This window comes from Dipteris shenzhenensis, chromosome 14, assembly GCF_047967505.1.
Source record: "Dipteris shenzhenensis isolate YYH24624 ecotype China chromosome 14, Dip_SZ_1.0, whole genome shotgun sequence".
Lineage (NCBI taxonomy): Eukaryota > Viridiplantae > Streptophyta > Polypodiopsida > Gleicheniales > Dipteridaceae > Dipteris > Dipteris shenzhenensis.
The window spans coordinates 32,591,116-32,603,020 of NC_141609.1; the positions used below are offsets into that span (position 1 = coordinate 32,591,116).

The window sequence follows — 11,905 nt, forward strand, 5'->3', positions numbered from 1 at the left end:
CACCCCTCCACCTAGGATGCATTTAGTGAGATATGGCTCAAAGTCCATGGGAGAAGTAATATAAAATAGGTGGAGATGGATATTATATTGGGTTATTCCCTCCATATAGGATAGGCCCATATGGGGGAGGTATAGAAGGTCCAAGAGTGCAAGTTAAATAATGGGGAAAGTAGGATGAGGTGGCAAGATTCCTTGTGCCAACCCTCCACTTGTCCTCCTAGAGGTTTGAATGTATTATAAAATTGGGGAGAGACCAAGGGAGTATCATAGACTTGAGATATGGGGCTTGATTTATGTGGAAAAATGAGGCAAAGGGTTATCTCACACAATTGAGAGTGCGTAACCGCCTAGCCCACATGGGAGACTTTTCCACACACACCATGCATGTGGGAGGAGGCATTTATTGGGAGAGACCCCCTCTCTTGGCTATAAAAGGAGGGGGCTATTCCTTGATTGGACACGCTCATTCTTGTAAAGCCACCTAGCTAGTACTTTGATATTTCCCTCTCATCCTTTCTTTCAAATAAAGCATGGTCCTCTTCATTTGATGTCTTCATCTCAACATTCCTCCTCCATCCATGGACATACGCCTCTTTCCCCTCTCCCTTTCCCCTTGTGTCATAGTCTCCCTCTTCATTCCCTCCCCTTCTAATCCCATTTCCCCTCCCATGATAATATTTCGACCTCACGTTCTCCTTTCCTCTATGGCCCTTGAGCGTCGCCATGCTTAGTGTCTAGCCACTTGCCTAGATTTCTTTTCCGGCTAACAATATCCAGCTATGGGGAAAACCTTTTGTTGAGCTTTTTCTAAAGGCTCCAAATTTGTGTGAGTTTTTCCAAGCAAACACTATAATGCCAAAAAATTACTTGAGTACTTTTAGGATTTTCTTATTCATCTAGGTTTTGCTTGAGAAAATTTGGTTGGAGTTGTGGATTATAGACTAACAAAATACCAATCAACAACTTTTAAACCCAAACATATAAATCCAACAAATTTTTGTGAGCTTTTTCAACCATAAGTTAACAACAAACATACCATACTAAGAAAATTTTGATGCCAAGAACTCTCTCAAGTACCTTCACATTTTTCTAATTTGACTTCCAAGTTTCTCTAAGAAAATGTGATACGACTTGATTAAGTATAACAAAATATCAACTAGTCTATTTGGGTGAGCTTTTTCAACCAAAATATATAAAGTTTTACAACTTGTCTTTGATACCCCCATTCTACCACACCGTAAGTTTATTCATAATATATTATACAACTGTGATGCCAAGAATTTGGTACTTCCATAGAGCAACTTGTGCACCCAAAAGTGTTGGTTGGTCTAAGCATGTCTTTGAGTCTTATGCAACCCAAGAACATGTAGGAACACATCATACAAATGCTTGCATGCTCTGTATGGTTTTTTTGTGAGCTATGTATGCATTTTAGGGTAGCTACACATTGGCTCCATTCTAGCGTGCACATCATAGCTACCTCGATACTCATAATTTGAAACACACAATGTTTGTTGCGTTGAGTATGGGGGTCCAACTCTCGCACCTCCTAGCTACGCAACCTCTACATCCTAGCAAAAGATGCCAGGAGCGTCTTCACAAGTCTTAATATCCAAGGGCCTTTCAATTACATATTTGTATATGGGACTAACCTTCCATATTTGTATATAGGAGTAAGCCCCCCATAATCCACGTGTCGCAAGCGCACAAGACGTATTACCCCCCTCCCCCTCCAAATTTGATTGTCTCACGAAGGTGTTTAGCACATAATCGAACACCCCCCCAATGGGCCAAGCACCAAGTTCATGGTTTGACCACCCACATACCTGTCACCTACATAGGGCAAAAATTTGACCACCCACATAGGGCTAGATCAGTAAATCAATGGGACCACCCACATAAGGCAGGGTTGCCAAAAAGTAAATGAGACCAGCCACATAGGACGGGGTCGCCCAAAAACCAATTCCATCTTTTTTTTGCAACACCTACTCTAAATAGCCACCGTGAATTAAAGCAGATCTGGGTCGAGGGTAGGACGCCACATCTTGCATATGCACACAGTCACTTTTTGTCCACAACAATCATCGCCAATCCACAAAAATCCAGTCCGTAGGTTGCCAATCTGCTCACCTAGAAAGCACCGAGTACGAGGTGTCCCACCTCCTAGCAACGCAGCCTCCAGAGCCTTCCAAAAGATACTCTGGAGGGTCTTCGCAAATATTAAGTGCCCTTGACTAGTCTAACATAGTTTTCAAATGATCCTTCGTGGGTTTCTTGCCATTAGTTTTCAAATGATCCTTCGAGGATTTCTTGCCATTAGTAGAATGTTGTCACTTTATTCTGATTGTGTCTTTCCTTTTTGTTAACATTGATATCTTCTCTTAATTGTATCCTCCTGTTAAAGTAGCTATCTTGAAACATATACTTCCTTATAGGTGTCACTGGCTTTTGATGCATGTGTGTTGACATGTCTTCTTTAGTTGTACTCTATTGCACACCTTCGATTGGTATTGGTGGATGTTTTTTATTATTCCTTGTTCTTTTCTTCCTGAAATTCTCCTTTGGCTCTGCGTAGTCTTTGATCTATGCTCTTCTTGTTCATGTTTGATCGTGGTTTTGTATTTGGTCAATGCATAGCTTTGCAATTTTAATGTTTGATGTCTTTCTTATTTTTGGATTCTTGCAAGTTGTTGTTGACATTTTTAATGCTTTGTTTGGCACTCACGTTATCTGAATTAATGATCTTTGTGCTAACATGTTGATTGTACCAATTATTTATGTCACTTTGCCTTTTTTAATTTATTTGCTTCTGCTTTCACCATTTTGGTTGCTTACATTTGTTTATGTCACTTCGCCATTTAAATTGTTTTGCTTTTGCTTTTACCATTTTGCTTGCTTTAATTTATTGATGGCGTAATCATCTGATGCTTACAAGTTGTTGGTTTGATTATTTGAATTTCTTGCTAACATGGTGGATGTCCTTGTGACAATATGCTTCTCAAACTTCGTTTTATTGCTTGTTGGAATATGCTTTTGCATTTTTCATTGCATGCTATTGAAGCCAAATTTGTGTTTTGATGATTAGTTGATGGTGTGCCGATTGGGTGGAGGTGTATAAGTAGCTAGTCTTCAACTTACTCGTCGAGTCCTAAGTTTGACGGTGCAAGGAACATCCTCGAGAGGCAATTCTAGTTTTAAAAAACATGGGCATTGGGGCGGTGAAGAAAGCGCTTCTGCGATCGTAGCCCGATCGCAGTATCCGATCTGCAAATGATTGTAGCGAGCAATTGCCTGAGTACTCTATATATGCAATTTTAAAGATGGCGATTGCAAGATGTTGACCAGTGGATCGTCAAGGACAGATTAGAGTGTGGTGATTGGCTATGTGTTACATGGCACAACCGCAATGATGAACTTGATACAGGCTATGGCATGGATGTCATGGCGCGACAATTTGGATGTGTGGCATGCACAAATGCAAGTGCACACAATCTGTGAAGTGTCAATGCATGTTTTCCCAATTCATTCGAGCAAGGCAGTGACGTGGAGTACTCTGATTCCCATTACCATTGAAAGTTGAGGGCCGGTGCCCACCAAAGCCATAAAGTTCCCAGAAAAAATACCAAAACAAGTACTTTCCTTTTTTCGAGTTCACAATTACTCTTGGTGAGGAGCCTTATTGGTTACGGGAGTGACTCTTGTTGTTGGTGTCTTGAGTTCAATCCCTAGGATCGACGTATGATAACCCCTTAAGGTCCCTGCCTTGTGGCCTCGCATTAAAAGAATTCTTCTTTTTCTTCTTCTTCTTAGGCGCCTTTCATACCCGTCCGGACGAATGTGTCCAACTGGACGCAAAAAATCCGTGTCTATAGATCCGGACGATGAATTCTCGTCTGGTGGTGATAGCTTGTCCATAGTGCAGTCACAAAGAGAATGTTAGCCACTTACCTTGTGTAAAAATGAAAATCAAATCCCCATTGGGACTTGTGTGTAAACTCTCCCAATCTCCCGTTCGAACGAGTATGAAACTGGCCTCATACTAGTAATTTCCACGCCCACCAAGCCTCTTCTACAGGGCGAGCTGCCACCTGGACAAATGTGGACTAGCAAGACCCCCTACCCAAGCATATGGGCAGGCACTTTCTTAACGAATGAAAATTTATCGTTAGTGCGGCTGGTGGGGCTTGAACTTGACACTTCGTGTGGCAGAAGCCTTATTGTTGGGTGCATTTGGCATGTATTGACCCAAAGGCCTATCCAGATGGCATAGGGGATGTTTAAGGGGAAATCATTAGATTGGTGGAGGGAGTTGAAAGATAAGCCTGTGAGTTGTGCTGATTTCAAAAAAATGTTTAGAGAAGAGTTCCTCGAACTCGAGCATCAGTTTGATCTCCTTGCGAAGTTCATACACATGAATATAGGTATAAGGCCATTCAAACACTATTTGCAGTGGTGGGCGGGGATCATTACACATTGCAGTGGTGGGCAGCATGAATCCGATCGAATGGAAAAGTGGAAAGTACTTGTTTTGGTTGATTGTGTCCTGTTGAACTTGCTAATCGAATGGCATTTCATTCAATCAACTTGTTGCCTTGAATCCAATCGAATGGCATTTCATTCATACAACCAGAAATTTCATCACGAAGTCGTATTCGCACCCCAAAAGATTTGGATTGTGACTTGTTCATCTGCTGCTAGCAATCCTACTAAGATAGTCCATGACAGGGAAAAGATCATGCGCCCTTGCTGGGCACATATTCTAAGTATTCACATGAACCTTCCGCATTGTGGACAGTCGATTTGAGGTGGATGTCATTGTAGGAACTGCTCTTGTCCACATGTATGGTAAGTGTGGCAGCCTGATAGACGCAGAGAGGGTGTTCTACAAACTGCCGGAGCGAAACGTGGTTTCGTGGACTGCTATGATTGGTTTGTATGCTGAGGATGGTTTGGGCAAGGAAGCTCTACGACTTTTTTATGAAATGCAGCAGGATGGAATAATTCCAGATAAGATAACTTTTGTAAGCACTCTTTCTGCGTTTGCCAGCCGGTCAGCCCTAACTGAAGGCAAGCTTTTGCATAGCAATGTCTGTGACAATGGATTTGTGTGGGACGTTTTTGTGGGCACTGCCCTTGTCAACATGTATGGCAAGTGTGGCAGTGTGGAGGATGCATGGACGATTTTTGACAAAATGCCTGAACGGAATCTTGTCTCATGGAATGCCATGATGGCAGTTTACAGCCAACATGGGTGCAGCAAGCAGGCGTTGGACCTCTTTCAGCGAATGCAGAAGGAAGGAATTGTGCCAGACAAAGTCACCTTTGTCAGCATTCTGGATGCATGTGGCACTTGGTTGATACGCCCATTGGCAAGAATGTGGTTGGCACCAAATGGATCTACAAAATAAAGTATCATGCAGATGGTACAACTGAGAAGTATAAAGCCCATTTAGTTGCCAAGGGATATGCACAAGAAAAGGAGATAGATTATGAGGAGACTTTTGCTCCGGTGGCCAAGATGACTACCATTCGCTCTGTCATCGCTCTTGCTGAGTTTTATGGTTGGTCTGTGTACCAGATGGGATGTCAAGACCACCTTCCTCAATGGGGATCTCATGGAGGAGGTCTATACGCATCAGCCCCAGGGTTTTGTCATTCAGGGACAAGAGCACAAGGTATGCAAGCTTAGGAAATCCTTGTATGGGCTGAAGCAAGCGCCTTGTGCATGGTATCATAAGATGCATCAGCTCTTTCTGTCCCAAGGCTTTGTCAACACTCGTACAGAGCCAACTTTATATGTTCTACAACAAAAATCAGATTTGGTCATACTTGTGCTTTATATGGATGACATCATACTCACTGGCAGTAATTTGCAGCAAATTGCAGCATGCAGTCCGTCTTGTGTCAGACCTTTGACATGATAGATTTGGGCCTCTTACACTATTGACTTGGCATTGAATTTTGACAAACCCAAGGGGGATTTCTCTGTCACAGACAAAATATTCGAAAGGGTTGTTGCAAAGATTTAAGATGGAGAGCTGTAAGCTTGTGGCCACTCCATTGGAAAAGGAAATCAAGCTGAGTAAGCACAATACAGCTGAAAAGTTTGATGGCACATTGTACAGGCAGTTGGTGGGCAGTTCAATCTACTTATGCTCCACAAGGCCAAACATTGCCTATGCCACATGGCTTCTTAGCTAGTTCATGCATTGTCCCATAGTCATGCATTGGAATGCAGCGAAGAGGGTTCTCAAATATGTACAAGGTACACTTTCCTATGGGCTGCATTATGCTCCAGATGGTGACATTTTTCTGAGTGGCTTTACAGATTCAGATTGGTGAGGGGACATAGATGATCACAGGTCCATTTCCGGCTATTGCTTCTCATTGGGCTCAGCATGTATCTCATGGCTCAATAAGAAGCAAGACCGAGTGTCTCTCTCTAGCAGTGAAGGAGAGTACAAAGCTGTGAATTCAGCCACTATGGAATGTATGCGGTTGAGGAAGCTTCTGCATGACTTGCATCATGCTCAAGATGGTGACACAACTCAAATCTTATGTGACAGCTAGAGTTGCATTGCTATTGGAAACAATCGTGTATTTCATGCTCACATGAAACACATTGAGAATCACTATCATTATATGCGGGATTGTATTACAGATGGCTTCATCGACCTCACATATTGTTGCACTGAGGACAACGTGGCCGATATCTTCACTAAAAGCCTGTCAACATCTCTTTTCACACGACATCGACATCGCTTGGCGATACGAGACATACAAACAATGTCAAGGGGGGTTGTAAAATGACATTGTTTTCTTTTGTACTCCCATAGGTCGCTATATCCACATGTGGATGAATTTGTGCAACCATGGTACCACTATCACTAGACTCTAGACTACTTTAGCCATATCATTGAGGGGGGATTTGTAGAGATATCTACAATGATATGGTGTTGTAGGCCATAAGTCTACTATATGGTTGACCAGTACTTAGGTACTATCTATACCAAGTACTTATATTGTTTGTTTTTGAACATTTCACTTGTGTTCACTTCTTGTTCTCTTGTGTTCATAACTATTCTCCATTCTTGTTCCTACAACGGGTTCATCCCAGCCTAGTCTGAATCGACTTATAGCTAAAACCTAGACCTGGATCTTGCAGATTCAGGCAACCCTTCCAGTGTATTGGGTAGACACAGATAATATGCCTCACTTGCTCCACTTGGGCAGGTGCTTTTACGAGAGGGGGTATTCCTCTTCAGGTTTTGGCCTTTCGAGATGCACATGGAGATGCCTTAGTTTTTTATGTGCATGATGGTGGCAGATTGTTCAGGTCCATAGAGGACATCTTGCTTGAGTCTGTCTTTCAGCCTATCAGGGTTGTAGGTCTTTTGGAGAAGGGATCAGATTTAGAGTGGTTCCTTGACCCAGACCCTCGGCTTCTCTCCACTGGATCTTGGAGGCTTTGGCTCTACGGGGGAGTTCCCATTAGGTATTTGGAATGGACCCTGGAGAGTGGGAGTGGATTGTGTTAGATATCAATGCTCCACTCTCATGTAACTACGCGGGAACCAGCTAACTCTACTTGTAAGCCCCCCATATGAGGAGAAGGCATTTGAGTAGCTCGGTTATCCGGTAGGTCCTGGTTTGACACCAGATGGGGGCCATGTGTGGCCTGATGGCAGGACGGAGTTGGCACACTGCCAACGAGGCTACATGCAAGTGCGGGAAGGCATCCCATGACTGACCGCACTGAGGGTAGACGGAGCTTTTCTCGGGGCAGCCCACTCTCGGGTTGCGGGGGCCGTTTGGAGGCCCAGATGATCCCGGATGGCTGTGGGCCAAACGGAGCTCATAGGTTAGTTGCTCTATTTTATGCCACGGTTCTATCGTGTGGTCGGTGGCCTACCCCCAGTCGGCCGGTTTGGGCGGACTGGGTCGGTCACCAAATTGGGTCTAACCGACTACGACTTGTGGCTATATAAGAGCAAGCCCGTGAAGCCCATTTGATCATCACTAGCTACAGCAACCCTGATTCTTTAGCATCCAGCCTCCGTCCTCTATTGTTTCTGGCACGCCATCAAAGCTTCTTTCACAGGAGCACACGGCTGGGAGGCAGCGCCATCTATTGTATCAGTTCTACAGTAATCAAATTTTTGATTCTCCATACCATCTGGTTTTCTCTCGTGTATGAGATCCTGTTATCTGTTGAACACAGACGTTGTATTTTTTGCTTACATAGTATCAGACCTGGACTCTAGCAAGAAGATTTGGTAGTGTGTTTCTATTTGCGAGCAGATTGTGAGAGATGGCACAGCCCGCAAGACTGCGAATCCCACCATTCGGCGAAAGCGGAAAGTTGGACGGCTCTAACTATCCTCTCTAGAAGTTCAAGATGAAGACCATCCTAAGCGCATATGAGCTTTGGGGCACTGCTACTGGGGTGGACGTGAGGCCGGTTGTGAGACCGGATCCAGCCAATGCAGGACAACAGATAGTACCAACTGCAGATGAGATTCTCGCGTGGACAAGAAGAAATGCAGATGCGCTGTGTTCTATTGTCTGCAGTGTAAGTGATTCCGTCATGGCGTTAATTCAACATGTCACCACAGCGGAGGAGGCATGGACGGTCTTGAAAAATCAGTACGAGACCACGAATCAGACGCGGATTCAGAATCTGGAGACTCAACTCGCGAACGAGAAGTTGTCTGAGTCTGAAGCGGCAGAGAAGTTCATCACCAGGGTGAAGAATCTCCGCAATCAGATGACTGCGATTGGCATCACCATCACCAGCGAGAATCTAGCACGGAGGTGCATACGGATTCTCCCACCAAAGTACGATGGTCTTGTTACGGCGCTGAATACGCAGAACAAAAATCTGCCCCTCAACTTTGAGGATTTCAGCGCGATGCTTCTGGAGGAGGAGATGCGTCAAAAGACGAGGACTGGAGAAGATTCGGCTTTCTGGACCAGATCAAAGAAAGGTAAGGGTAAGGACTCTGGTAACCCATCTTCTTCTGATGATAAAAAGAGAAAGAAGAAGATCAAGTGCTTCTATTGCAACAAGGCAGGGCACAAGCAGAATGAGTGCCGCAAGAAGATTGCAGATGAGAAGAACGGAGTGAAGAAAGAGTCCAGCAACAGCGCGCAGGCAGTACCAGTAGAACTGTTCGTCGCAATTGGGTATTTGCACGGAGGCAGTTCATGTACCTGCGGATGAACCTTGGATCATTGACAGTGGTGCATCGCGCCACATGACCAGTCGGAAGGATTGGTATACCTCTCTACCTACAGCCGGTAGGAAATGGCATCATGGTAGCAGTCGGCAATGATGCAAAATGTCCAGCAAAAGGAAAAGGTACGATTGCTCTCAAGTCAGATGGAGTTCTAAAGCAGTTGTCCGATGTTCTTTATGTACCAAATATCAAGAGGAACTTGTTGTCCGTTTCTGCAATCACGGATCGGGACCTCAAAGTTCAATTCGATAAGAATGGTGCACAGATCCTGGATCTTCAAGGGAAGGTCGTTGGTAAAGGTACACGGCGCAACAACATTTACGAACTCTCAGCTTTTAGTGCTCGAGCGGATGTGAAGAACACTAAGCTATGGCATGAGAGGTTTGGTCATCTAAACCTTAGTTCTTTGAAGGAAATGCATAAAACTGGAATGATTGCAGACCTACCAGAAATTTCAGATCTGCTCGATGTATGTGAAGCTTGCATGATGGGCAAGCAGCATCGGCATCCCTTTCCTAAAGAGGCCAGCAGGGCAAAGGCTCCTCTAGAGCTCGTTCACACGGACCTCTGCGGAAAGATGGAGACAGAAGCTTTGGGTGGTTCCTACTACTTTATGACGCTGATCGACGACTACAGTAGAAGGATATGGACATACTTCTTGAAGACGAAAGACGAGGCTTTTAGTAGGTTCAAGGAATGGCATGTAATGGTCGAGAAAGAAACGGGGAAGAAGGTGAAGAAATTGAGATCAGACAGAGGTGGAGAGTTCACATCGATTGAATTCGAAAGTTACTGCAAAAGTCACGGGATCAAGAGGCAGAAACCCCCGCCACATACATCACAGCAAAATGGAGTAGCAGAACGCAAGATGCGCATCATCTGCAAAATGGGCCGGAGTATGATGAAAGGAAAAGATTTGCCAAAGACTTTCTGGGCTGAAGCATGTAATATTGCAGTTTACATTCTCAATCATAGCTACACGAAGGCTGTGAACGGGATGACTCCACTGCAGGCCTTTTCTGGTAAGAAACCTTCAGCTGCACATTTCAGAGTTTTTGGATGTGACTATTTTGTGCATGTTCCTGATGCTACCAGGACCAAATGGGAACCGAAGAGCCGGAAGTGTATTTTCTTGGGCTACAGTGAAGAGGCGAAGGGTTACCGTCTCTATAACCCTATTACCAAGAAGGTAATTGTAAGTCGCGATGTGGTCTTCTCAGAACAGCCGCATCAATTGGAGGAGGATGCTTCCTTCCCAGACAACCAGGACCAGGATATCCATCCAGTATCACCACCAACAGCAGACCGAACTCCCCCAACGGTGCTTGGGAGGATTCAAGATAAAGAAGACGAAGAAGAGCCTGCAGAACCACAACGGCAACGGCCATTCTCGAAGTGGGTAAAGCAGCTTTTGGACGGCAGAGAACCTCCAGCCATTGAGGAGGAACCATCCAAACACCGCCGGTCCAAGAGAATAGAGGAGCAAAGAAGGGCACAGGAACACTTGGTCAACTACGCTTTGATGACTGAGGTGATCCGTGCTGATGAACCAAAGTGTCTTGAAGAGGCACAAGGTGATGAGAGGTGGATGGAGGCTATGCAGTCGAAGTATGGCTCCATACTGAAGAACAACACTTGGGACCTTGTGGATCGACCACCAAAACACAAGGTAATCGGAACCAAGTGGGTGTACAAGACCAAGTACAAGTCCGACGGCACATTGAATAAGTACAAGTCTTGGCTTGTGGCAAAAGGATTCGCACAGGTACATGGTTTTAATTATCAAGATACTTTTTCTCCCACAGCTCGGCTAACCACAATTCGCAGTGTTTTGGCTTTACCTGCCCAGGGAAGTTGGCCCGTGTTTCAGATGGATGTAAAATCCGCCTTTTTGAATGGAGATCTCAAGGAGGTATACGTGGAACAACCACCAGGTTTTGAGCTCCTCGGTTCAGAAGGTAAAGTCTGCAAACTGAAGAAGGCACTTTACGGGCTGAAACAGGCCCCACGAGCGTGGTACCAGCGAATTGATGCCTACTTTCTGCAAAACGGGTTCAGGAGGAGCCCATCTGATGCAAACTTGTATATCTTCAGAGAAGGAGGCAGATGTATGATCGTGGTCCTTTATGTGGACGACCTTGTCATAACGGGGAACCATGAAGAGAAGATCTCGCAGACGAAGCATTTGCTAGGAAGAGAGTTTGAAATGACAGACCTCGGACTGATGCATTTCTGTTTGGGGATTGGAGTTTGGCAGGAGCCAGAACAGATCTTCATTTCACAGCTGAAGTATGCTGGAGAGATACTGAAGGCATTTGGCATGGCTGAGTGCAAGACAGTTGGTACCCCTATGGAGGTTGACGCGAAGCTCTCAAACGAGGATTCATCACCACTGGTGGACTAAGCAGGTTTTCCAATAAGCCCCGGGAGAACCATTGGAGGGCAGGGATGCGGGTGCTAAAATACATCAAAGGCACACTTGACTATGGCATCACCTATACCAAGGGCAACATCTTGACCGGATTCTGTGACTTGGATTGGGCAGGAGAGGTGGACAGCAGGAGATCAGTGACAGGATATTGTTTCTCACTTGGATCTGGAGCTGTGTCATGGGTCAGCAAGAAGCAACCTACAGTTGCTCTTTCTTCTACCGAGGCTGAGTACAA

At 44.9% G+C, this 11,905-nt stretch overlaps 1 pseudogene; it reads left to right on the top strand.

The window, feature by feature from the left end:
- Window positions 1–4,838: 4,838 nt before the first annotated feature.
- Window positions 4,839–5,408, top strand: LOC147894497 (pentatricopeptide repeat-containing protein At2g34400 pseudogene; annotated as a pseudogene).
- Window positions 5,409–11,905: the final 6,497 nt, after the last annotated feature.